Source organism: Colius striatus, chromosome 23 (assembly GCF_028858725.1).
Source record: "Colius striatus isolate bColStr4 chromosome 23, bColStr4.1.hap1, whole genome shotgun sequence".
Taxonomy (NCBI): domain Eukaryota; kingdom Metazoa; phylum Chordata; class Aves; order Coliiformes; family Coliidae; genus Colius; species Colius striatus.
The window spans coordinates 1,671,118-1,698,901 of NC_084781.1; the positions used below are offsets into that span (position 1 = coordinate 1,671,118).

Sequence of the window (27,784 nt, forward strand, 5' to 3'; positions counted from 1 at the left end):
TGTGCCTGGAGAGTTCTCAGCCAACGTAAAAGCACAGCTCTGCCCTACAGAACCAATGACTCAAGAGGATTTAGAGCTCCACAGAAAGTGATGTTTTCTGAGCTATAAATTGTACCCAAGAAGCCCAAGTTGAATAAAGCCGGTGCTGACACAAATCCATGCTGAAAACCAACGAGCTTCAAACACTAGCTAATAAAAACTGCTATTTATGCTGCCCAAATGATTTGCACAAAAGGATAAAATACCAGTCTTTACCAGGGCACTACAAGGACCTGTAGATGCAACTTTGCCTAGCTTGCACATGCAATGTGCAGGGAACTGTACATCCACTTGGCTCATCCTCCTTGCTCCTAGCAACCGTGTTTGTCGCTGATAAGCGCTCTTCACTTGGCCACTGTTAAGGGATGCTGCTCAAGAAAGAGGAGAGAGCAGACAGCAATCAAAAACAGAATTGCAATGTGGGACTGTAAGCCCAAGAGTCAGCATTGCTGGGCACCATCACAGAAATGAATAAGATCTTTTGTAGACAAATGAGATTTGGGTGCACTTTAGACCTCGGGACTTCACTACAGGTGAGGCACGGAGCAGAGACCTCAAGCTAATGCTGAGCATATTGACCCTTCAAGGCATAACAGCCTGGCTGCAGCCACTGTAATCAAGTGGAGAGTTTGCTGGGTTCAATCCCATAACTCTCAATCACAGCATGGAAAGGTAAGGCATCAGCAAATCAACACAGATTTAGCTTGTAAACTATCCTTTAGAGGGCTCAAAAATGACTCAGTTGAGGTGAAGAGTCACAGTGCCAGAAAGAAAAAGGTATGTAAAGAACTGTGGATGTCAGCACACCACTTATGACACTGGCATTAACACAGCTCTTCACATCATATGGGTTCCTCCCATCACCATAAGGAAAGGTACACAAACTAGGCAATGAGAATTTGGCCCAGAGTTTATAGACACTCAGGCAAGAAGTCGGAATCAAGTGAGAAACATTGATTCACCTTCATTTCTGACCTCAAACTTACACCACACATACCTCAAAATAACAAATACAAAAGTCAATGTCATGAGAAGGGAACAAAATGAACTACAAATACTCTCCTCCAACCCAATTTTTCAAGTAAATTCTGTGTCCATGAAATTAAAGTTAATACAGTGGAAAGAAAGAAAATAATCAGACAATATGGAAAGCACAGATAGCTCAAGAGCCCCAGGAAAAAGGAAACAAGAGATGGGAACTGGAGGTTGCCAGTGCCAACCTGAAAGATGATTTAATTTCCCAGGTTTTAAATCAGCTTTGTCAACACTTTACTGATTACATTATGTCCATCTGTATTACACAGAACAAGGTTTCTGAAGCCTGACTCAAGGATCACACAATGTGAAGAGAGGAAAGACCTCCAAGGTCAGCTTGAAGCATACCTCAAATAAACAAATGGTAAATGGATTCTATTTAATCCTTGAGCACAAAATGAAAGCCTGGCATAACTAAATGCTTTCCTGTGATTGATTCTACAAAGTCAGGAGCTGTAATGGCTACTTTGATGGAAGTTCATTGTTGGACAGTGCAAATTCAATTGTTTGGAAAGTCACTGTAGTAAGAGTGTATTATAATAAGAGAATAGGTTTTGAATCATTTGTATGGAATATCATTCAAATATCAGTAAGTACAAGCTAAACTGAGTGTCTGAGTTACTCCATGCACCACCTGTATTTATTGCCTAGTTTAAAAAGTGTTGATCAGTGGTTTCCATCCCTGGAAAGGTGATGGAACAATTCATCCTGAATGTTATCACTGAACATATGAAGGAAAAGGTGTTTATCAGGGGGAGTCAGCATGGATTCACCAAGGGGAAATCCTGTTTGAACAACGTGATGCCTTCTGTGAGTGCATAACCGGCTGGCTGGATGAGGGGAGAGCAGTGGATGCCATCTACCCTGGCTTCAGCAAGGCTTTTGACACTGTCTCCCATCACATTCTCATCAGAAAGCTAAGGCAGTGTGGCTGGGATGAGTGGAGATGAGGTGGATGCAGAGCTGGCTGAATGACAGAGCCCAGAGGGTGGGGATCAATGGCACAGAGTCGAGTGTGAGCCCTGTGGCCAGTGGAGTTGCACAGGGATGGGTTCTGGGGCCAGTCTGGTTCAACATCTTCATCATTGACCTGGGTGAGGGCACAGAGGGACCCTCAGCAAGTTCCCTGCTGGCACCAAACTGGGAGCACTGGCTGATTGCCCAGAGGCTGAGCTGCCAGGCAGTGAGAGCTGGGCAGGCTGAGAGCTGGGCACAGAGGGAGCTGCTGAGGTTCAACCAGGGCAAGGGCAGAGTCCTGCAGCTGGGGAGGAACAACCCCCTGGGCCAGCACAGGCTGGGGGTGACCTGCTGGAGAGCAGCTCCAGGAGAGGGACCTGGGAGTCCTGGTTGATAATAAATCAATACATCTCTAAAGGTCCCTTCCATCCCCCACCATTCTATGGTTCTACGATTCCAGCTCATGGGCCATGGCTGCGTCAGGGTGAGAACTACTAGTGTGGTTGAGAACTACTAGTGTGGGTGAGGTGAAGCTTAAGAGGAAAAGAAGTTCACTGCTGCTAAGCAGCTATTTAGCAAATATGCAGCTTTCAGGGAATGTGGTGCTTCACAGGCAAATTTGTACATGTGCCCAAATAAAGGCAGCTGGAAGTCGCTGAGCCACGGGAACAGAGGTCTTAGCAGGATCATCACTGGTACAAAGACAAGATGAAATCCATTTTACTGATTCCTTTCAAAAATGAATCATGTAAATCACAGCCACAAAGAGAGTTTCCAAGTGCTTTACAGGATTAGGACTTCTAGCTTTTGCAATTCTCCAATCCCAAATGCAGCCTGGTAAAACCATCAGTGCACCCAGGGAAGCTGAGTTAGAGATCATCAATGTACTACGGATGGTGGAGTTGAAGGAATTACCTTATCTCCAATTATTGTTATTCAATTCTAGAAAGCAATTAGGTCACAAAAAAACCACTTCATGTTTATTTTTAGCTCTGAGGTTTCTATTCCTACAAAATACTTTTTAAAAGGAAAAAACCCAACAGACATTTTCCCACTTGATGTGCACCATCATCTGTCAAATTAGATGCTCAGCTGAGATTCTCAACAGAGAAATCTCCTTTATTCTTTATTTATCTCTTTTATTGTTGATTAAACTCAGTATCACTTGATGATTGTGTATTAAATGTCAGAGTGGCCATGTTAGCCCTAACACTGTTAATATACCTCTACAGAGGGAAGCAGAGAAGGCCAATAGTGCTGCAGAGTTCCATTAACCTATCGGTTTCTTGCCCTGTTCCAACTCTCTGGACATGCTTTAATTTAAGCTCCAATACAGTCAGGTAATTAAGCTATCATTGCTCAAGGGTTTAATTGAGTTTGCAGACTTCAAAATCCACATCTTGTTTATTAATTTGCAAGAATATTGAAACCACTTTTTCTGAGCTGCATGCACAAGATCAGTTCACCTGGAATATAAAACCTGTGCACACGTGGGCAAGTCTGGCTAGGACAGCTCCTGTTTCAGCAAAAACATATCCTGAGCTATAACAGGACCCTCTCTCAACTCAGTGGTGGTTTTTTCCCCCAGTTAAACTGTGGGTTTGTGTTATCTATGTTATCTGTATGTCCCAGTCATTGTAATTTGAATACTCAGCATCATTTCAACTTAACTTTGTTGTGTTTGATGGTAAATTCACAGAGTTCAATGAGAATTGTTAGAGATCTTGTTAGGAGGAGGTAGCTACTAATACAGGGAGTCATCCCGATACCATAGAACCCACAGAGGAGGGAGATAACTGGGATGTCTCAGCTACAGGAGATTTTTCAGTTAGAGGCTGGATCTTCATTAGGTATCAGGGCAGTTGGACCAGATAATCTCTAAAGGTCCCTTCCAACCCCTAGCATTCTATGATCAGGTACTCAGTTCCTGAGCAGGGCAAAAAAAACCAAGCTACATTGATTTTTAGTGTATGGAGGTAATTGTTATGAGGTGAAGATGATCCATGAGCTATTCCACTAGCAAAGATCTACTAAATGCTGTATGAGAGCACAGATTCTGCTTCTGTTCTTGGTTCTGAAATCCTAAGCATATTGATAACAAGCCTTTACCTAGTTGAATCAACTCTAAGTGGACTAATAATTGGCTGCAGCAGAAGTACAAAGTTACTTGCTGTCTTGTGAAGGCATTACAGAAGTGTAAAATACTCATGGTTTTGTCAGCTTCAATTAGTGCTTCTTGTCTCACCCAGCTGTGTCTCAACTCAGTAACATCCACCTCCAAGTAGGTAAGTAAGTACAGAGCTATGTACTTCACGCTCTGGAAGGGAGTGGAACATACATCTAAGAGCTTTGTTGGACTGGGCTGTAAATTTGCATTCAGGTTTTGCATAACTAGGATTTCCTTACAACACTTTATGAAAAGAATAAGTTCTTAAAATATTCAATTTCACAAGCTCTGAGACACATTCTTAGTTATTGAAAAGCTTTATAATCACAGAATCCTCATGCTTTTGCATACAGCTCTTACTGAACAAACCTGCTCTTTTATTTGGCCACACAGAAAAGACATTGTCTGAGTTGGTGCCTGGCATTTGGTTTCAGAAGAACACAGTGAAAGCCAAAAGAAAATCCTCAGGAATAGGTTTCTCTTATCACTTTGGCCCAGTATAAGAAAAGGAATGAGGAAATCACTGAACAATCAGAATCACTAAGTCCTGCTCTGGATTTCTTTGGTTCATCAAAGAAAGTGGCTTCTAGGGGAAAAGGGTACTAAGCTCTCATTAATAAATCACTACAAGCAACTCAAGTTCCAACACAGAAGAGATGAGAAAGGATGGCTGTTCCTGCCCTTCCTGCTGCATTGAGAAGTCTAAACTTGGGCATCATGAACACGGACGTGCTGCCATTGTGCCTCTCTCCCACTGTCCATGGTGCAAGGGATCCAACCCTCCTGAGAGAGCTCAGACTCCCACCACTCACTCTCCTCTCCCAAATGACAACAAAAGGTACTGTCTCTCCCCAAGCTCAGTGGAAAACTGCTCCCTGCACCTTCTTTGCAATCTCCATGGTTTCACAGAATCAGAGAATCTCAAGGGTTGGGAGGGACCTGCAAAGCTCATCCAGTGCAGCCCCCTGCCAGAGCAGCAGCACCTAGAGCAGGGCACACAGGAACTCATCCAGCTGGGGCTTTAAGATGACACTTTCTTTTGGGCCAGCCCTTTATCTCATGCCTTCCCTGCTGCCCAGCAAAAGCAATTCTGATCTTTGCTGGAGTCTCCAAATGTTGTTAAGACATAAAGCAATAATAAGCCCCCTCTGTTTACAGCTAAATGCAGTAAAGACCAAAGTACACTCCAAAACTGTAAAGAATGACCCAAACTCAGATCCAAGGACATCCATCTGGGCTGATCTGGTGTTTGTTTGTAGTTCTGAGCCAATGCAAAGCCATGGTAAACTTAATCTTTCCTTACAGAAGCACATACTGGAAAAATGATGCTTTCAGCACAGGGAATGATCAAGTGCAATCAACTCATCAATCACAGTTACAATTAGCCTCACATGCTGTTAAGTGATAACTGTTCATAACTTGAAACATCACTTTAAAACGTGTCCAGTCAGCGATGTGCTTTGCAGGGAAACCCTTTCTCTAACCACAGCACTTCTGTGGAGTCACTTTGCCTACCCAGAGCTATGCTTTCTGTCTCTCCAGCACACAGAGAGAATGGCTGGGTGGGTTTTGCACAGCATGGTTCTGGTGAAGCCTGTAGGAGAAGGCAGGGGAAAAAAAACCCATCCAGAGTGGACTTGCTAGTGAGTACTCACAAGGAGAATGGAAATGAACTCCAGGACACCAGGGCCTGATTAGCTGAATGAATAGTCAAAAGTAAGCAGAAGCAAATAAATGAAGAGTGGCTCCAGATTATTCTGGCTGAAATAACTAGTCTTAAATGACTGGAGGCCCTGGCACTGTGTTTACAACAGCACTTCTCCTGCCTGTGCTATAATCCTTCTGTTTCAACAGTATAAGCAGCAAATGGAAGGCTGCTCAGTCCTTTCCATGTCTAGAAATCTCTACTAACACATTTCACTGTTATTATTCCTCCTAGGTTGTTCTCCACCAGCTAAATGGAATTAAATGGAGGCCTGCAACTGCAATAAGTCATCAGGGACAGATTTAACCAGGTGAAGGTCAGAGGGGTAGAATATGTGCAAAGCTATACTGTAATTATTTCTCAACAGCAGAGATGTGTATCACAAACAAAAAGGTCATTCTGAAGCTAACATAAGACTGGGAAAGCACAGCATTAACCAGGATGAATCTGTCAGCCCTTTGCTACTCACGTTTCTGATGCATGAGATGAGGAAGTGGCAGTGGCAGTGGTGCAATAACACGTAGAGCAATGAGTGGAAAGAGCTGAGAGACAGATGCAGACCAGAAGGTAAAGGTGCTATAGGGGTCAAAATGTCTCACAGTGGTTCAGAGTTCTCTAAGATGACACTTACGTAGTGCAGAACCAATGCCAGCATCACACAGAGCCAGTGCTGATGCAGTCTTTAATCAAAACAACCAACCACATTTACTTTGCCCTTTTGGAATAATTTGCATGTGTTAAATATCCTTTTCATTGAAGAAGAAGAATTAAAACACCATACAGGAAAGAGATCATTGATCTCCCTTGCCTGGAGATCTCAAGGGTACAGCTGCAACCACTACTGTCCAATCATTTTTACCTTCAACACCCACATATGCCTTTTTGGTACAGAAGCTTGGAGCTGGCACTTATGTCTGCTGTGAATGGAAACCCTGCTGCTAGGTCTCTTGCTGCCACGGAGATGAATAGAGAACCAACAATTAACCAAGGCTCCAGCCTCATTTAGATGTATTTTCCTTTTTAGAGGAGAGAGACTGAGAGATGGTACATCACCAAACACAAACATTAACTCTAAAGGCAAGGCAGAGGAGCAGACTGCTGAAATATCAGGCTTACCTGATACTGTAAGGACTTCTGATAAGCACTACTGTCTAGCACCTCATGCCCCCAATTATGCTAAATGCTCTACTTGGATATGCCAGGAGAGTTGGAAATGTCAAAGCAAGTTCTATCTACATCAAAGCAGACAAGGGGGGAGCAAAGATATCTCCATCCAGTTTCCAAAAACCCAAAGAAGTAACTTGTCCAGTATTCCACGGGAACACTGAACCTAAAGTAGGAAATAACTTGAGTTTCACAGTTCTTAACCACAAAGAGCATTCACAGCAGGACAGCTTTTGTCCTAAGGCATGTAAATACTCAACACTTTATCAGGGTATGGAGAGAAAAACTCAAGAGAACACCACCCTCCTGTGCAGAGACAGAGGATTACATACTCTGCTCTCATCCATTCCTCACCACAAAATGTTCTAGCCTGATGCAGACACCAACAAGAGTTCAGCCCAGCCTACCAACAGATAAGAGCTCTCTGTCAGAGTTTCACAGCCTCAGAGACTGCTGTTTCTCAATCTGTGGCTCTGACCACTAAGGTTTTATGCAATACAACCTCTTCTCCTTTCCCCATTACCTTCTGAATTTCATTTCTAAAAGAGAGTGAGAGCAAACAATAAGCTATGTACATAAAAGCATAGCAGGACCACTAAACACAGCAGAGCTCAGCATTACCAAAGTGCTTATGCAGCACAGCTTCAAGACAGCACTTCATCCAGAGAAGAGGTTTCCTGAACAGCGTAAGAAGTCACACAAGGGCTCTGCTATTCCCAAAGGGGTAGCTCCCCACCTCTCCCTCTCTCACATATTCCCTGTGCCAGCTAAAGTGCTTGTCTATCTCTACAGACACTGCCCTGGAAGGAAAACACATACATTTTTAAAAGGACAAGCTTTATGCTGTGTCAGCAGCAAGGCACATGGCTACAAGAACTCCTCTTGGTCTAATGGAACTGGCAGGAGTGGCAATGCCTTGTTCAGCCACAGCATCCTTTCAGTTCATCTGCATTGGGATGTAGTTTCATGAAGGGATGAACAAGACTTTAACACACTGTTCAGAGACCTTCTTCTGCCTTTATGGGACTTCCTCTCTTGTAAAGCCTCACATGGGCTTCTGCAGATCCCATCCTGATGTGTGCTTGTGTCTCTTCACAGGGAGTGAAGAGAATCTGGACATTTATCTTCGCTCTGCAAATGGTGGAGCTGAGGACCTGAGGTTGTATGGATGCTGCAATGCTTCATCATGCAACATCACCAGAGTCCTCTGGGGATGCCAAAGCTCAGGACAAAGAAGAGCTTTGTTGGTTGTTGTTATTTCTAAATCATTGGGAGTAGATGCATCTGAAGCACAGTTTGGGGTGGGGGGAGAGGGAAAGTCAAGCTTCTGTTTGTCTTGACTTGAAAAGCAAACTATGAGCAACAAAATACAAGCATTACAGAAATGACTTGTGGCTGAGAACAAGGGCATTTTGAGATTGGAAACAACAGTCAGGAGTGTTCACCCTTTTAAAACAAAAATGTATTAATTGCACTGCTTCATAATTTTCTGGGTTTAGAGAATCTCAGTTTTAGGCAGGTCAAGAAAGTCCCTGAAACACCAACTAAGTTTTAAAAGGCAGAGGGAAGGAGAGGACAAAGAAAGAGGAAAAAGGTGAACTACTTATGAATAAGTCAACATTGAAAAGATATTCAAAGAACAACAAAAAGAAGACTCCCCCTCTAATTACAGAGGATGAAAAATCCAGAAGGTGTTTAATTGCCAGCAGTGCAATGTATGAAAAAGCAAAAGCAGAGAGGGCTTTCTGTCCCCTCAGTTAGAAGAGAACATGTTTGCATTCACCACCTGCCTCTGTGTAAGGAAAAAGAGGAGTATGACAACGTTAACATTGTCACAGGAACAACAGCTGACAGATCACAGGACACATTCTGCCATTAGCACATGCCTCACTCACCCCGATGGCTGAGAGATACGGCGGGAGCATCTGCAAGGGGTTCCGCTGGGCAGCAACGCTTCAGATGACGGCAGTTACATGAAATGTAGGTGGAAAGAAGAAAAGGTACGTGCCAAACCGATTTCAGACTCCAGGAAGCAAGCCACACACACAAAGGGCTGTGGAGTTGTGCAATGACTCAGCAGGAAGGGAAAAAAAACCCAAGAGAAAGACAGAAAGGAGAGAAAAATGCAGCAGTAGATAGGAAAGTTAGACATAAGAAATGACAGCTCTCATTAAAAAAATAGAGTAAAATGAGAAGAAACAAGAAGAGTTCCCAGCCTGGAGTTCTGTCTAGTCCCAGAAGCTCTGCACACCAAGTTGTTTCTGCTTCTCAGCCATTCTTTATTACCCTTTGCGGCTCACCTGAGCAGAGGAGCAGGAATCTGAGCTGGCTTTAACCCCTGCTACACCACTCCCTCTGCCTAGACAGGCTGATAACGTGGTGAGAAACATGAGAAGCAAAGCAGGAGAGAAGTCAGGTGAGCACACAGAAGAAGGAAAATGCTAGTTGGGGGAATGCAGCACCAAGGCAGCACAAAGAAAGGAGCAGGAGCATGGCAAAGCAGGAGAGTCGTGTCTGTTTCGTGAACGTGGTCAGGACAGAAAGATGCCATGACATTTCTGCACCTCCTCTACTGTTCTCCTGAGAAGCTAGTGTGAAATCTGAGCCCTCATTTTACTTGCATATCTTTACAGGATGGCTCTCCCATTTCTGTTGAGGCTCAACAGCTCTCGCTGAAATGGTAAGACTCAGTGTAATCTGTTAAACATAGCTAACGTAGTCCAACCAGATGGATGAGGCAAGTCAAGCTGTGCAGATTTCACTGCTCAGTTTGAACACATTCTCACACTCATTCTTTCCTTTCCAAACCTTTATGCAAATAGCTTTTCAAGAACATTTAATCCTCTACCCTCCTAAATTGTCTCTGAAGCATTACTGTCCCTTGAGCTTTGAACCCAGCTGCAAGAGAAACACCAAGGCACTCAGGTAGCTGCCTGGCCTGAACATGTGCTGAAGTTCAGTGAAACTGAAGCAGGTGCTTATGTGCTTTGCAAGGCTGGGGCAGCAAAAAAGGTGTATCAAGTAACCATAACTCCTTTGCATCATTCTTCACTTGTTAAACCCAATCACTTGGAAAACACCATGCCTTGTTGCTTCCTTCTCCTCTGCCTCTGAAATCGCTGCTGGCGTGGTTTCACCAGTGTGAATTGCACACAGTGCTTGTGCCACCATTTTGCTTATGCATCAGGGTAATACAAGAGGAGAGGATGCCAACACATCTGTGCAACACAAGTCTGTCTATGTTGGCTAAAGCAGAGAACTGTAAAGTCAGAGGGGTGAAAAGGCCAGAGAATCTAAGGCAGCTGACCGAAGAACAAGCACGCTTTGAATTAACGTGACAGCATCCCTTGGTGGCTACAAGATGCTGAGAAAAGGAAGCCCTGCAAGGCACGGGAAGCTAGGAGATGAAAATGCATCTATTTGTATTGCTGGATGGCTGGCAGTGAGGGATCATGATGCACCCACTGTAGTTAAAAACAGGAAGCCACAGAGATGGAGAATCACAACACACCTGTGTCAACATTCCCCATGCCCCAGTGCCTATGGTAGAACTCGTAACATGGGGTTGGGAGGGGAAGCTGAAAACTACACGTGGCCACTCAAGTCACCTTTCAATCCTGCTTCAACAGACCGACAGGAATAAAGGAAAAACTTGCCCTGGAGTCATTCTTACTCTTGGGACACACAGCTCCTCAAAATTAAGCCCAAATGTTGCTGTAAAATAGCTGTTTTTGTTGGCTTTGCTTAAAAAGCCGTGTAAATAATGCACAGGAAGAATCAGCACTGCCTGAGTTAGTGAAGCCTGGATCAAAACCCAAGAGACCTGAATGCCTTTCTTCCTTTGTAACAGTATTCTCTCCACGAAACATGACCACAGACAACACTTTTTTAACTCCACATTGACAATCTGTGTGCACACAAACACAGAAGAGCAACATTTCTCCTCATCAGGCAGGGCCTCCTCTCACAGGTAGCACAGCACACACTGTGTTAACTGGGGTTCCTTTTCAGCATGACTAATGTTCATGTTGCATCACATCAGAAGCTGGGAATATTTCACTGCAACCTTTAATTGTCCTGATTCCTGCTGGCAGTAATAAAATGCCCTCTTGGGAAAAAGAAATACACAGATAAATAAAGCCTTAATGGTTTGGTAAAGTAGCTAGCAGTGAAAGCAGAGTCTGATTGTTCTAAGGGCATTTACAAAGGTTGCAGGTGCAATATGCTAACCTGATAGGACAGGTGATGAACAGATTTATAGCTTCTTTCAGTTTGACAAGGGGGGAAAAAAGCACATGTGGGCTTTTGAAAGCATTTCTCTCAAGCACCCAAAGGGCAGGCTGGAAAATGAAAGCATTTCTATTACGTTGGCACTTGTGAAGAAAGGGAAGATAATGAAGTGACCAAGCTATTAGCCTTCCCAAAGAAATGAGGTATTGTTGAAAGTAGTGCACATTAATATCAGTGCCCAGGCAAATGGCAGTAAACAGGGCTCATCATGCTTCCCCCTGCCCCCTCCATCGTGATTTTAGAACTAACACCTGCAAAGGAGACGTTATAGTGAATAATAAGTAACTCTGTAAAAGAAGGTTATGAAAGAATAGGTTAAAAAAGGTAAGAATATAGTGAACAAAAGAATGACATTATGAGACAGGATACAATTTCCAGAGAACAGAGCAGTCTGACAGACAGCACTTGCACAGGACTCCTGTTGGGGACTGGGCTTACAGAGCAGCCAAATAGCTCTAAAATGTCCCAGGCAGTTACTTGCCCGTTCCTCACATAACATCCTCACTCATAATGCTCAGAGAAGAAAGTTCATCTTGTCATCAGGCCAAGGAAAAGCCCAGTGCAACAAAACTGAGGCAAATCTAGCTAGATCTCCTTACCAAAGAGGGACAGGGGGAAAGGTACCAAACTAAATGAGGCAGCAACATGCCCTCGTGGGCAAGAAGCCAGTTTGAGTCTGGGGTGTATTAAGAAGAGTGTGGGCAGCAGGGCCAGGGAGCTTCTGCTCCCCTTTGCTCTGCTCTGCCACAGCTGCTGAGGCCTCAGCTGGAGTCCTGTGGCCAGTTGTGGGCTCCCCAGCTGCAGAGGGACAGGGAAGTGCTGCAGAGAGGCCAGTGCAGGGCTGCCAAGATGCTCAGGGCACTGGAGCATCTTCCTTGGGAGGAAAGGCTGCGGGACCTGGGGCTGGAGAGAAGACTGAGGGAAACCCTTATCAATGCTGATAAATACCTAAAGGTGGAAGTGGAGAGGATGGGGACAGGTTATTTTGTGTGGTGGCTGGTGACAGGACAAGGGGTGATGGTCATCAGCTGGTAGACAAACAGTTCCCCTGGGACAGGAGGAACAAGTCCTTTGGTGCTGAGGTGATGGAGCCCTGGCCCAGGCTGCCCAGGGAGGGTGTGGAGGCTCCTTCTCCGGAGGTTTCCAACCCCACTGGACACGTTCCTGTGCCCCTGAGCCAGGGGAACCTGCGGGAGCAGGGGCTGGATGAGCCCTTTGAGCCCCTGCCATCCTGTAAAAGATGAACAGTCTGAAACAGAAAAAGTAGCACTGAACTCTCAACTCAACAGAAGAGCTGACACCCCTTAAGAGCAAGGGCTGTTTACAGGGCAGATAGAGGCTTCAGAAACCCAAACTACTCAACCCAAGACAAGGAACTGCCCCCTATCAAGCAAGCCATGCATGGGAGCTCTCAGGCAATACATTGCATCGCAAGGAGCAGAGCAGCCTGTGCACACCAACAGCAGGCCCTCAGTTCATTTGGCCAAAGCATCCCCAGGCCCAAGGAACTTCCAGTTGTGTTATGTTTTCAAGGCAGCTTTGGCAATGAATGGCCTGACTTGAACCACAGCTGCACTGGAATTAGGCTTCAGAGCCATGTTTTTAAGCAGGAGGTAGACAGATTGCCCACTGCCATTTATTTTGTGCTTCAGAAATCCTTCAGTCTGATGAAGGAGCTGAATCTCTCTTATTACATCAGAAGGTTCATTTCTGAGCCAGGCTCCTCTCCCTGCTCCCACATAGAACAAGGCTGGTGGCTTCCCAAAAGGTCATGACCTGGTTGTCTGCATCTCTCTCTCCACTCTGATTTCATCCCCAGCCTGACGCTCACGGGCAGATCACCGAGTGAGACATTATTCCATGTGACAGCCCAAGCCAGAGCTCCTTCCCTCTTTTTCCTCTCACTGAGACAAATGAGTTCACTGAAATGCTTTTTGCAAACATTCTTTTGGAAATCTGGGGTGTTTTTTTAATACTCTTTCCTTGGCTGGACACATTTTGCCATAGGTGCCCATGTTGTGCTTTGTGTCACATACAAGAGGGAAGAGGGATCAGTTGCTCTGCTTTACCTCTGAAACATGGAAAATTCATCAGGTAGTTACATTTTTACATTTCATGTAAGACTTGGCAACATGTTTTGCAAGGAAACTGAACATATGAAGGAAAAGGTGTTTATCAGGGGGAGTCAGCATGGATTCACCAAGGGGAAATCCTGTTTGAACAACCTGATGCCTTCTGTGAGTGCATAACCGGCTGGCTGGATGAGGGGAGAGCAGTGGATGCCATCTACCCTGGCTTCAGCAAGGCTTTTGACACTGTCTCCCATCACATTCTCATCAGAAAGCTCAGGCAGTGTGACTGGGATGAGTGGAGGTGAGGTGGATGGAGAGCTGCTGAATGACAGAGCCCAGAGGGTGGGATCAATGGCACAGAGTCGAGTTGGAGGCCTGTGGCCAGTGGAGTTGCACAGGGATGGGTTCTGGGGCCAGTCTGGTTCAACATCTTCATCAACCACCTGGGTGAGGGGACAGAGGGACCCTCAGCAAGTTCCCTGCTGGCACCAAACTGGGAGCACTGGCTGATTGCCCAGAGGCTGAGCTGCCAGGCAGTGAGAGCTGGGCAGGCTGAGAGCTGGGCACAGAGGGAGCTGCTGAGGTTCAACCAGGGCAAGGGCAGAGTCCTGCAGCTGGGGAGGAACAACCCCCTGGGCCAGCACAGGCTGGGGGTGACCTGCTGGAGAGCAGCTCCAGGAGAGGGACCTGGCAGTGCTGGCTGAGAAGAAACTGCCCCTGAGCAGCAACGTGGGCTCGTGGGCAAGAAGCCAACGGCAGCCTGGGGGCATCCAGCAGAGTGTGGGCAGCAGGGCCAGGGAGCTTCTGCTCCCCTTTGCTCTGCTCTGCCACAGCTGCTGAGGCTTCAGCTGGAGTCCTGTGGCCAGTTGTGGGCTCCCCAGCTGCAGAGGGACAGGGAAGTGCTGCAGAGAGGCCAGTGCAGGGCTGCCAAGATGCTCAGGGCACTGGAGCATCTTCCTTGTGAGGAAAGGCTGCGGGACCTGGGGCTGGTCAGGCTGGAGGAGACTGAGGGGGGAGCTCAGTAATAGTGACAAATATCTCACTGGTGGGTGTCAGGAGCTTGGGGCAGCACTTTTTTCTATAGTATCCAGCAACAGGACAAGGGGTGATGGGATGAAGCTGGAACACAAACAGTTCCATTGAAACATAAGGAGAAGCTGTTTGAGTGTTTGAGTGAGGGAGCCCTGGCCCAGGCTGCCCAGGGAGGGTGTGGAGGCTCCTTCCTTGGAGCTCTTCAAACCCCACCTGGACACGTTCCTGTGTGACCTGATCTAGGTGGGAGCTGCTTCTGCAGGGGGCTTGGACTGGTTGATCTCTAAAGGTCCCTTCCAACCCCCATCATTCTATGATTCTGTGAAACTACTGGCACTCATTTCCATGAGTTTCCTCACATTTTCACTGTTAACTATAAAAGTCTTTCAAGCAAAAGCTAAGTGATCTCTAAACTGTATTAGGAACTTCTTCTAGTTTTCTATGCTTGGTTTTTCATGTAGTCAATGAATAGGCAATACCACAGAGAGCTGATGCCCCCCAGTACATTTTGGAGCACAGGAAGGAGCACAGTTATTTAAAACCAACAACCTTTGGTGTTCCTGGATGCAAATTTACACTATCTTGCATTAAAGGCTTTCACCACACTCTTGTTTTATTGCTTTGTTTCCCAAACAGATCTAACATTCTTTAAAGTAGAGAAAAAGATTCCCTTCCACACGTGAAACCTTCTGCCAGGCTCCACTCACACCATGACACTTCCCACCTCTCTGTAAACAGCCAGCACTCCTGACACACAGAGCAATGCACTCAGAAATGGGGACAGAAAACCAATCCCTGTCTCAGGTTTGATCTCCTGTGTTCCCAGCAGCATGCTGCCACACATTTGCCATTGCACAGATTGCTGGTCAGCTTCCATTAATTTCTTTTAGCATACTCAGGGTGCTTATATAGTAATAAAAGGTAGTTAAAAGCACCATTTCTGTTAGGTTTTGAGGTTCATGACAGCAGCAAAAGGTATTCCTTGGTGTGCCTGGTTTTCCTTCCTGTTCTGTTTGCCCACAGCATCAGAAGATGTCAAACATTAAGGAGTTCTGTTTTGCTGATTTAACTAACTTGAAGAGTATTTTAGGAGAGCTGGGTAAGGAGAACGTTTGGGACAGGTTTGGGAAAGGATGTCTGAGGGATAAAGCATTGTATCAGTAGGCATACGAATGATTTCTTCATGGAATCAGCAAAAGCAAGTCTGTTTTACCTAGTCAGAAGTGTTCTCATGTGCTATGTATTAAACTCATTGGCTATCAAGAGTCCCTCATAAATGTTTCTCCATAGTTTTAATATCATTCTTGTAAAACACATGCAAAGGAAGTAATTATCAAGAGCAGGCATATAACAAAGTACCACCAGCAGTTTCTAATTCAATATTTCCCCTCTTCAAACAGCACTGAAGACAATGAAAGTTATTTCCCAAACCAGTATTTCTTGTTTGCTGCCTGTGCTTCACACATGACTGTGCTCCCAACTGATCAGCATTTCCACAACCTGATCAGTGATAATAAAACACCTTTAAAACCCCAAACAAAGGCAGTTCTCAGAGCACTGCACTGCCAGGAATCTCAAGCCTGGAGCTCCCCATGCATGACCTAGTAAGCAAAGAGGGGACTGGAAGATCAGCTGAGGGCCCATGATCAGGGCAGGACCTGAACTCGTGGTCGTGCTGCTCCCTGAGGCAGTGCACAGCCATCACACTCACCCACCACCCTGGAGTTTGAGGCTGTGACCCTGACAGTACCTTTCTCCTCTCCTATGCCTCACCCTCTCCTCCCTGCAGTGCAGTAAGCTCAGTCTTACTGCAACCTCTGCCTTTCATTAACATGACAGGGGCTAAATAAATCTGTTCTCCAGCAAGGCACATCTGGTGCCTTAACCTGGGCCCCTGAGTCAGTATTATTTAGCAATCTGTCTGTTTTCTTCAACTTTTTGACTCATTTGAGAAGAACATGTACCAGAACACCACATATCCTGCAGTTTTACTGCATGCTCTTGTCTCAGGCAGGTCCCAGTGGTTTTCATTGGGTGGGTGCAGACAACAGCACCTCTGAATATGAAAAGTTTGTTGTCTCTTTTAGGCCAAACAGTCAACCAACCATCAGGTAACAGCAGGGTAAATTGCCAGAGATGTACTCTCCTCAAAATTCCATGCAGTACCACATCATGCATTTTATCTGTAATTGCACAAGTCCTTTTTTCCCCAGTAAGTACCAATCTGAAGTTCTTTCCTATGAGTCTTTCCATTTCTGTGCACCCAGACTCCCTGGTGACAGTTTTTCCTTAGCAGACACCAAGAAAATGTTGTGTCTGCACAAGAGAGAATGGCCCAAAAATGAAGTTACCTTCTGTTCTTTTAGGAGCCACTGGGGATATGTCAAAACTTTTCCCTATACACAAGAATATTTTGATTCAGAAAGAGGCCAGGTACTAATTAAAAAGCCTGTGTGGACCTCAGCTGGTATCCAACACCACTTGTACATCTCAATGGGTGTTTGTTACTGGTGCCATATCCGATGTCGAGATATTGTTAGCCGTAACCAGATCTCTCATTTGAAAAGTCTGCTGCATCAGTGAGACCAACACCTTATCTTCCCCTTGTTTCTGTGGATACACATCACAGAATCCCAGAATCTCAAGGGCTGGAAGGGACCTGCAAAGCTCATCCAGTGCAGGCCCCTGCCAGAGCAGCAGCACCTAGAGCAGGGCACACAGGAGCTCATCCAGCTGGGTTGGGATGTCTCCAGAGAAGGAGCCTCCACAGCCCATCTGGGCAGCCCCTGCCAGTGCTCCCTCACCTCAGCAGGGAAGAAATTCATCCTTGTTGCTGCCATTTTCCTGTAGGACACTAAGAACAACTCCACAAGTCACACAGCATCACCTGAGTGCCTCTTCCACTACCTGAATCTCCACCTCGGGAGAAGGGAAGATGCAGTCAGCTGCCTACTTTGTATGCTTAGAAAGCCCCACACAGCACAGGAGATGCCACAGCACAAGACAGTTCTATGTGAAGCTCTACATAACACCCCCTTCAGAGGGAACACAAAGTGTGCACATACTCCTACATGCACCAAAAAACCATGATTCCTGTTGTTTTTCAAGGAGCTGGGGAGAAATGGGGAAGTGTTTTTGTTGCTAGACCAAGCACTAAGATTTACATGGCCTGTACTAATGTCACTGACAAATGACCTTGAACTACAAGCACCTCAGAATACAATGTGCAAGACTCAATGTTGGAACTTCTTGTCATTTCACTACAAGTCTATCAGCATTTCATATTTTCAAAGCTCCAGTCACAGAGTCAAGTGAGGAAACCTTCTCAGCTTTCCCTATGATTATTAATTCATCTTGCAGAGGTAAGGTGAATACCATGAGCCATTTTGCACTTAACAATTCAAACTGGAGGGCAAATTAAAAGAAATAATCAAAGCACACCTTAAAAAGGATAATTTTTAAAGTCAATCTTGTGATTTTTTTCAGCAACTTGACTGCTCCTTTTTTAAGTCCTTGAGGGGTCAGTCATACTACAGATGAAAAGCCACTCTGCTAGATTGGCACTTCTTTAAAATGAGTGTTTTCAGCTCATTTAGGGAAGGATGCCCATATAAAACACAAGGCATGGTAAACTTCACCATCTCCAGTATACAGTAGCCAAAGCAACACTAGGATAAGGTATTATCATAAGATGAAGTGGTAAAGGGATGGAAGAGAGACTAGAATTAAAAAGATGAAGAAATCCTTTTGGAAGCCCTGGTAATTTTATTCCAATCTCTCCAAATGAAGTGTTAGAGTCACTCTCTTCAAGCACAGGACTGTGAGTCAGCACTGGACCATACATTACTCCTCACTTCTCTCATTCATAAGAGGAAAGTGCGTCACTGGGCAGCCTCAAGCACAGGCAAAGGACAAAAAACGGGAGAAAAAGCAGAGAAGTCATCGAAACTCTCTGTGTGTGACAACAGTGAGCTGTCCTACCCAAGCTAATTCCAAATTCAATTGCAAACTTACAAGATGGCAGTCTACTGCACTAGGCCAGCAAACAAACATCATCATAGATATCCATACAATTTCCACTAATGAACTTACTGTCTGTTCTCTTAAGAGAAAGAAAAGGTGGGATACATGCAAGCACATGACCATACTCACAGCTACTGTGTATACACATAATGTTAATATATTACTGTCTCCCAAAGGTGGATGCATGCTCCTAACACAGCTGTGTGACGGTCTGAAGACAGGTCTTCTCTTTCACACAATACAATCTCAGTCCTTAATCTAACGTTGGACACAGAAAGTGACTCGGATCTGCTGGTAAAGGAGTTGTGAAGGAAAGCATATAGGAAATACGTAATCATTTCCCTCATGATACTGGGTACTTTCCCCTTCTTGTTTTCTCTGTGATCAATGCCTGCCTGTGCTATTTGCCAGCAGAATAAATGCACTAACTCCACTGTAGACAGGTCCTAGGACTGAACCCAAAAGGAAACAGGTAACTGAGAATGAACTGAAATGTTCTGTTGGTAGTTTCTGCCATGATGATTTCTGAGGCATAAAGGGGTGAAACCAAGCCCAGAAAAAGTTAATCAAGCCAGCCTTAACCTTCTTCCTTATACTGATGTTCTTCAGAAATGTAACAGAGCAGCTACATTGTGTTAGCACCTGGATATATCAAGTCTTTTTAACACCTTCTCTGCTGATCAATAGAGGACAAGGTATGAAAAGGCCTAAGAGGATGTTTCTGTCCCCTGAACCAGCACCACGTGCCCACACTATTGCTCTCAATGACATTGAGATTTGCATTTATATAGCACTTCTCAATAACATCACAAAACTGATCTGCACAGAACCCAGAGAGAAAGTGCCTAACAAAATCACCAAGTGGTATCCAATTCTCTTAACGGATTGTACTCCAGACAGTGTGAGTCATTTTGGAGAGCTGCAGATTGCTGAGGGAGCACAGGCTTGAATGGGAGCTGAGCCACCAATAATCTGGGGAACCACTAGACATCTACATGAATACTTCCCTCTTTTCTTTTTGGCCCTAGATTAATCCATCATGGCTTTTTGAATCCACACAAATTGCATCTTCAAAGTAGCAAGTCTGAAAGAGACACAACAGCGTTTTCCTCCACCCATGCAAGTCAACTCTTCACTGATACTTTTCTGTCAGCAAACAAACCCATCAGGCTTCTTCAACATTATGTACTTTGACAGGACTTAACATTAGGTGCCAGATTTAAGGAGCAGCTGCATTCCAGCTGGCAGAGCTACACATGCTCTTCCTTGCACAGTGAGCAGCCAAGAAAGTTCAAGTAATTCCAGCCCTACTCTTTCTGGTGGCTTTCCTGGCTGGTTTCCGTGTAAATGCGGTCAAGTATACGTTCCATTGCTCAACTGACTGCACGTTGACTCATCTGAAAGTCACTGAGAGGGTTTGTAATTATCTTTGCTCTGACATTTCCTCACCAAAAAAGAACAAGAAATATGGAAAATTCATAATCAAGAAACTGAATTCAATATTCCTTGAAGGGAAAGCTTTATCTTCACAAAGTCTTGTGGACAGGTTCAGGTTTTCCCTTGCCACATCACGCTAGCACTTCTGCCCTCAGCATGTGACCAAGGATTTAGTTCTCAGGGGGGTGAAGTTATCTGCTGAAGGTCATAAGCAGCAAACCAGAGACCAGTAGTTGCTGCTTGTGCATCCAGCAGCTCTGCAGACCCTTAAAATCTACAGCTGATGTCAGGGGGACAGTTACAAAATACCTTTAACTTGCCAATATCAAACAGAGGAAAGAACAGAGCAATGAATGTAAGTAGTTGCATCTTTTGTGTGTGAATGTTGAGATTTAGAAGTATCTAGAATTCATATTTTAAAGGAGCAAATAGTGAATCCTGACCTTAGAAAGCAACAGAATGGATTGGATGAGGTCACATAAGTATGCTCAATACAGAACATGACATTGTATTCAGGGTCTGTCTGCATCTGGAATTATTTGTGAGCAGCTGTTCCTGACAAGTTCCATGTGTGGTCAAGCCCCTGAAGGGGAGAATGTATCCAAAACCAGAGGCTTTTGCTGGAAAAGAGGGGTTTTGGTGATTCGTGTGTCTCCACTGTTTATTGGCCTATACTGAAGTGTGGAGAACAGAGCTATTCCTAGCAGTAATCACTTGGTTTAGGAAAAAGCTTCATAATCAATCATGGATGTTTCTACAAAGCAGAGGAAAATATAACTCAGGTGTTGATCAGCCCACAGTCTGATCTGAGAACATGTCACCTGAAAACAGCTTACTGCCTAGCAGCCTGAAGCAAGGACAGCAAACACAAGGAGGTAAGGACCAAGTGCTTCAGGACAACACCAGGCATGTGCACCATACCCAAGTGGGAGAAGAGAACAAACAGTAGGTCTAACGTGGCTTTTTCCCTACAACAACTCCACTTGTGGTCCTGTGAGCTGGCACAGCAGTTTTTCCAGTAGTGTAATTATCTCCCTATGAAACTCACTTCCCTCTTTAGTGCCACAGTGCGAATGAAGAGGGTGTTTGTCTTCTCTTTCCAGTAATGAACCCCCTGGCTGGTAGTCTCAGCATCTCTTCTCTGTTTCTTAAAAATCACACTGGCTCCAAGGCTACAGACTGAAGCTTTGCTACTATTCCATCATCTCAGCAACCAAATCTACACCAGCTTTCCCAGAGCAGCCCCCATACAAGAGCAACAGAACTCTGCCACTTCCACAGCTTCCCATGGGGATTTAACTATCAGATATGGAAGTGATCAGAGGCTTGTTAATCTCATTATATTGCCCCTGCAAAAAAAAAAAAAGCTATGAGCAACCCTGGCAGTATTAAACAAATCAGTTTGTAGATGAAAAAAGGCAACACAGCTTTGGTTAACCCTCAAGGCATCAATATAATGGCCTTCTGCAACCACAAATACCAGGATTTAATAACAACTGTCTTCTGAAATTGATCTCTCCTTGGCCTTGTTTCCCCTCAAATCATTCCCAGGGAGGGGAAATTTCCAGCCTTTGCAAGTCTTGAGTATTTTTATGTGTGCCCATAAGCAGCTCTCTTGGTAGTGTAAGAAGCTGAGGAAGTCCCCTTTGAAAGGGAAGCTGTCAACACTGGGCATTAGAAGAAGCTGCACAAAATTAAGACATCATTGCAGTTTCCTCCTCTTTGCAACCCTTGCCTTGTTTCTGGCTAGAAAAGCACTCCATCTAGTCTGCCTTTCTTTCAGTGTACTATATGAGATCATTTCAACTTCAGAAAATGGTTCAAATCAGCTCCTAACATGCTGGATGCTCCCCAAGACTAACAGTACCCAGAGCTGGTTTCAAAGTAGGATTTGCAGATGTTAAAGGTAGTCTTCAAGGGCTGTAGAAAGGTTTCCTGGCCTTATTTTCAAAAGGAGACTGTCCAAGTTTCAAACACATGAAGAAATGTGTTGGGCCACATGCCCAAGGTGAAAACTCACTCTTAGTTCAAGTGTAAGCAAGGAGCTTGATGTGGGTTTGATGCTAGACAACGTTTTAGCCTTACTGTTGCATCATGAATAGAAAACATTAAGATCTTATGTCATGGTTCCTCTTCCCATCACTCTGAATTACAAGAGATTTGCTCAGAAACCATGACAAAAAGGTAATCATAGTTTAGTGTTCTTATTTACCTTTTGCCTCTCATTTCATGGTAAATATTGATTGGTTCTCAATTTTTCTCCCAGCACATTTAAAAACCTGAATGTCTTGTACAATAACAAACAGTCATTGGAGATACCTGCACTTAACAGTTGGAGATTTGATGTCATTTCTGTTGAAAAGCAGCATGACACTTGAGACTCCTAAAATGGAACTGAGCACAGTGCCACCAAACAAGCTGCAAAGAGATATATGTCATTTGTAGATGCACACTGTATCTAATACAGTAAAAGCTATTCTATTAAAGCATCAGTAAGAAAATGTACAGCAAACAGATCAAAAGGGCTTGGACATGTATTTCTGTTTCAGAAAATAAGTTTGTGTAATATCTCATTACGTTTCACTTTTTAAAAGGACAAAACCTTCTGAAATACACCAGTGAAGGAACGTGGCCAGAAATGAAAGTATGTTTGCATGGCTAAAACACCCCTTAAGGGCTGAAATCTCATCTGCTACATTCCAACCCTGAACAAGGTTTGGAGCACTAATTTATAAACCCTGGGGAAAAAAACCCCACGTTGAGAAATGCTTGACTATTGAATAGCTCTGTGAACAGGACAATTGCTGTATAATACATAATGAAAGGAAGAAAACACACATTGCTGGAGTTCATTAGTGTGTCACATTTGGTTTACTACAGCAAGCTGCCCCCAAAGATTGGGATCAAGGGGAGAATCATAACAACACAACTGCCTCCTCTGAAAGTGGTTAAATCCCATCAGGACTACAGACTGCATTCAATTCATTTGCCAAGAGAAAGCAAACCGTTACCACTGCCTGTGTATCAGCTCCATGTCCAACAAAGCCTTCATCTTACTGCAGCAAAAGCACTAGGATGCTTGTGATCACCCAGCTACAATTGCCCCCAGCTTGAACTGTCTGAATTAAAAAACAAAGAGCTGTGTTCAACTCTTGGCATGCTAATGTAACAAGGGCTTTCTAGTCTTGCACATTACCAGAAGTGTCAGGTTAAAAGTCCTTCCCCAAGTTTGATTAACCAGGGATTTCAGATCTCCAACGAGCTTCCAAATGAACCTAGGCTAATTGTAAACATGTAGCCTGACAAGCAGTAATGCACTGTCATCTTCTGGATGCTTCAGAAGTTTATTCAGCCATGGGACTTACTGAAAGGGAATGCAGCTCTTTATAAATGACACTGGAGGCTGTGACAATAATCTATCACAGATGATCCTCACACACACACACTGTTCCTGGCACAGGACGCTGAACAGAGGTCATGCTTGGCTCTGCCAAGCTTGTGCTGTCAATTATGACCACCACCTCTTGTAATTGAGTGTGGTCTTTGCCACCACAAAACATCTCAGACCAGACACTGACTGCTATCAGCTTTGAAAGAAAACTCTAACAGATCTTTTTAGTAAACATTACACTTTTACTGCTGGTTTTACTTAAGGAAGAAAACCAGATTAGATTAGATTAAGGGCTGTGTAAGAAAAAGCAGCTGACAGAAAAACAGGTATGACATCACCTCCAAGGTATCTCCAGAGGTACTGGGGTAACAAATTTCACATGAACAGTTTTGGCAGGAATGAATATATGACATGAGGAGCTAGAACATAAATGGTACTTCAAAGCAAGGGTACCAAGTTCACATTCCTCCCAACATCCTCACTCTAAATCACATCCTGGTTCCTATCATGAGGCCAGAACAAAGCAGGCACGGGTGTGAAATGCACCTAAACACTGAGGTTTCTCTCTCCATATAGTTCAAACATGTTTGCAAGCTCTTTTCCAGAAACAGGATGCTGAAAGCTCCTTCAACAAACAAACAAGAACAGTTCAGTAATAACAGTATGTTGCCATTCTAATACTGAAGGAGTGAGATGTTTGCTCTACCTCTCAGTCCTTGCTGCTGCCTCCAGTTACTATTTCCAACACACATCCACTCTGAAGTGCACACAAAAGGTGTACAATTGCCTTTTTTTTCCTTTTACATGAGTACACATTGCAATCTACTTTGTTTTGACTCCATACTTAGACAGCTGCCTGCTTTGGTCCTTATCCTTATGATCGTCCCAGTCATTCTGCTCTCCATCCACCATTTCAAAGTCACCTTGCTTCTCCTTTTCACCATCTATTGTTTGGAAGAACATCCCTTTTTATGACACAGGACCATGGGTGAAAAATAAGGGCTTTCCTTTCTTTTATTGAGCACTGTCAGGAGCAGAATATAAAACCATTACATTCTGGTCCTTGACACCAGGGCCTGAAGTTTTCAGAAAGTATTGATCAAGAAATAAGACAGAGGGTCCAAAAAGATGACAGCAAAATGCATCATAAAGGAGGATTAAACACTTTTTTGTAGGCTTGATACAGATGCTGAAGATAAGTCACACCATGTGGGGATTTTTTCCACAGAGAGCATCCTGGGGGGCTGGCAGGAGCCCACTCCTCAATGCTGGAGCAGGGGAAAGCTGTGTCAGGGGAGCTGGAGCATGCAGAGGTGAGGAGTAAAGGCAGTTCAGCAGTCCCCAAGTAGCTCGAGCAGAGGTAACGTTGTGACATGCCAAGTCACCCAGAACCAGTTCTGCATGACAGAAATCCCCAAAGACTGGCCTCGAAGAAGATGCTATCTCTGTCTGAAGTAACATACCCTGCTCTGCTGCGTGTGCTGTGATCCAGCTGGCCCTTGGAACGACTGCTCTCTCACCAGCTCAGAGCTGCTGATTCCCGTCACTCTTCCCCTCCAGCCAAAAAGCCACCGCTACAGGTAGAGCCAGGATTCTGAACACTCAAAACGATTGTTTTTCCCCTGAAGAAAATATGCACCAGCACAGTTCATTCTGTCTAGATTTACATCAATTGACAGAAAACTCCCCACACTCCGAGTATCAGTCAGAAGCACTGAGAGTATGAGGTTAAAGATACTTCTATAATCCTATTAAATGCAAGTCTTGCTTCTACAAAACAATACACATTTTTATCTCTATGCTGAAAAGCAGGACACTGAGGGAGCATGAAAAAGAGGTCTCTCCTCTGGAGAATGAACCCTAATAAGCTAATCCAAAGTTCTGTGATGTTCTATCTGCACAAGTGGCCAAAAAATTAAAGGGGGGGATTGTCCCTATGAGAACATGTTTACTCTGCAGACTTCCCTGAAATATAAGACCCATTGAGAAGAAAATGGCATAGGTTTGTATGAAACCATTGCTAAATTTCACCTGTCTTTAGCCACAGACCTGGTATTCCACACACTGACATTACCAGCTACTCTCAAGTGTCAGAGTGTTCATTCAGAGGGGGAGCCCCACACGTTCCCAAGGGAATTCAGACTAAACAAAAATCCCATGGTGTTCCTATTTACAAAACCCTCCATGGCCCGTGTGCATCTGCACACTTAAGTGACAGTGCATTGCACATTGTGCCGTTTCCATCACAAAGGAAATTCGGCATTAGCACACATTTCATTTCTAAATCCACTTTTCTTTCTAAGTAAGTGGAACCAAAATTCCCTAACTAGATTTCTCCCAGTACCTGAGTCACCAGGCAGCACAAAAGAATGAGAAGACACCGGGTTGCAGCTTTCCAAAGGACAAATACTTCAAGAAAGAAACAGAAGGCACACAAATTCAGAGAAATTTGCAGTGCTAGCAGGAGCTACTCTCCTTTGGTTTCCAGCAGTGTGAGCTGAAGTGGGTGGAGTTAGCATAAATTACCAAGACCTCGTTGATAATGTATTATACAGTGCAATATGAACCCGTGTCTCCAGCTTCTGGCAGCTACGGTCATAAATAACTCTCTGCTCGGTAGAGACAGGCGTGATCTGTAAACCAGGTGAAGTGGTAAGAGCATGTCCAAAGTGCCAAGTTTTCAATTATACTGGTTCCTCAACTCTCTCCCTTTTTTTTCTTTCCCCACCAGTAAACATTTCTGCGCTTCCAGCCTTGAGCTAGAAAATCCCAATTGAACTGCAACAGCACGAGGCTTATTTCATATCAGCCATAGCACAAATCCAAGCCTAGGGTGAAGGAGGCGATTTGCCATGAAGATAATCAGCACTGTCTCATTCCACAAGAATTTTAACTATATGATAACCCAGGCCCTCCAGAACTATTGCTCCTAAATCTATACCATATCAACAGCACTTAGTTATCCATTAGAAAGAGGGGGAAAAAATACACTGAGCACAGAAGCAGTGTGACTATTGCTGTTTTCACACAGCCAAAGTAGAGAGTGTGTGCTCTACTCTGCCACAGACAGCATATACTGCATCTTTGATTTAAAATAATCCAAGTTTCAGTCATGCAAATAACCATATTCCACACACTTATTCTCCATATTCTTACTGACGTTTATTCAAACGTATTCTACACGGGGAAAAAACGCCTCAAGGATCGCTGGCACGTAAAGAACAGGATGCAAATGGTACTTTGTCTGCTTTCTCCATGCTGGTGTAACCTACAGCGTGATCCGATTGAAAGAGGTAATTAACCTTTCTCCATACAAATACTCAACCACTTAAAAGATACCCGGTCATACGCATAAAAACGCACTACAGATTAAATGGAGTTCCACGTGAAAAGGACACGCTTGGCTATACGTTTTTATCAGACACTGCCGGCTACGACCAATGTGAAACAATCGCATTCCTCGGAGATACGGTGTGGCTGGAACACTCCGTGTAGGAGACAAGAGGGTTAACAAAATGAGGAGGGGGGAAGAAGAAAGGATCTCCGGAGGAGCGTTTCTCGGCGGGTGATTTATGGATAGCACTGACCTTTCGAATTCATCAGGCTTGCTCGCAGCTCCCACCGCTCCCGCTGTGAGAGCTGCCGTAGCGGTGCCGGGCCAGGCGGCAGCTCCCGCGCCGGTCCCTCCCTCCATGCTGCGCGCACACGCACTCGCTCGCTCCGCAGCGCGGGAGGCGGCCGGGGGCAGCCCCGGGGCTGTCCCCGCGGCCGGCCCGGCCCTCCCTTCCCGTCCCCGCCTCCCATTCACCGCGCTAACGCCGCCTGCAACACGGGCTTTAACCCCCAAAGGTGTATCATAAAGACCAAAGGGCACACGGCGGCGGGCGGTTCTGGTGCCCCGTTCGCCTCTCACCAGCACCGATTCCCGTTTTCCCGAGGCTGTTGTAGGCATCTCGGCTGTGACCCTCTCCCGGCTGGAATGGCAAAGGAATGTCTTTGTCCTGTGCACCTCCTGCCCTGTCCCTGGGATGGTCTCACACGATCAGCGGGTTTTTACCCCCAAATCTAACCTCAGCGACTCAGCTGCAAGTGACCAGTTAAGAGTCATGAGGGCAGGAGTCTACTCCCAGTTCTGCCAACTGCATAACCTTGGATATATCATGTTCATGTACCTGCTCATTCTGCTTCCTCCTTTTGGAGGATAATAATTACAGGGTTCCCAGAGGAGACTTGTAAGGCTGAGTTTATGCCTGTGTTTATGCATCCAGTCTTGTGCAAAACTGCTGTTACATTTTCTAGTTTACACACTAAACCATAGGTAATTAATAGGAAAGTTGCCTAATAAAAGACTGAAATCTTTCAGCAGACCACTGCTGCAGCAGCCTCGATGATTAGATATCCATAAGAGGCAGTGAGGTCTAGCAAATAAAGAGGAAAGCTCAGGTGATGGATGACTGGCTCTCAGTCCTGGC

General features: G+C 44.8%; 1 protein-coding gene across 3 annotated transcripts in view; it reads right to left on the reverse strand.

Moving 5' to 3' along the window:
• The window catches only part of ARHGAP32 (Rho GTPase activating protein 32), a 221,410-nt gene that overhangs the window by 134,047 nt on the left and 59,579 nt on the right, over positions 1–27,784 (reverse strand). The window contains exon 1 of one of the 3 annotated variants that reach the window (XM_062014051.1): positions 8,963–8,980. The exons of the other annotated variants lie outside the window; for them this stretch is intronic. The gene's annotated coding sequence lies outside the window, so the exon portion shown is untranslated. Of the gene's footprint in view, positions 1–8,962; positions 8,981–27,784 lie in introns of those variants that run through there. 3 annotated transcript variants of the gene reach the window in all.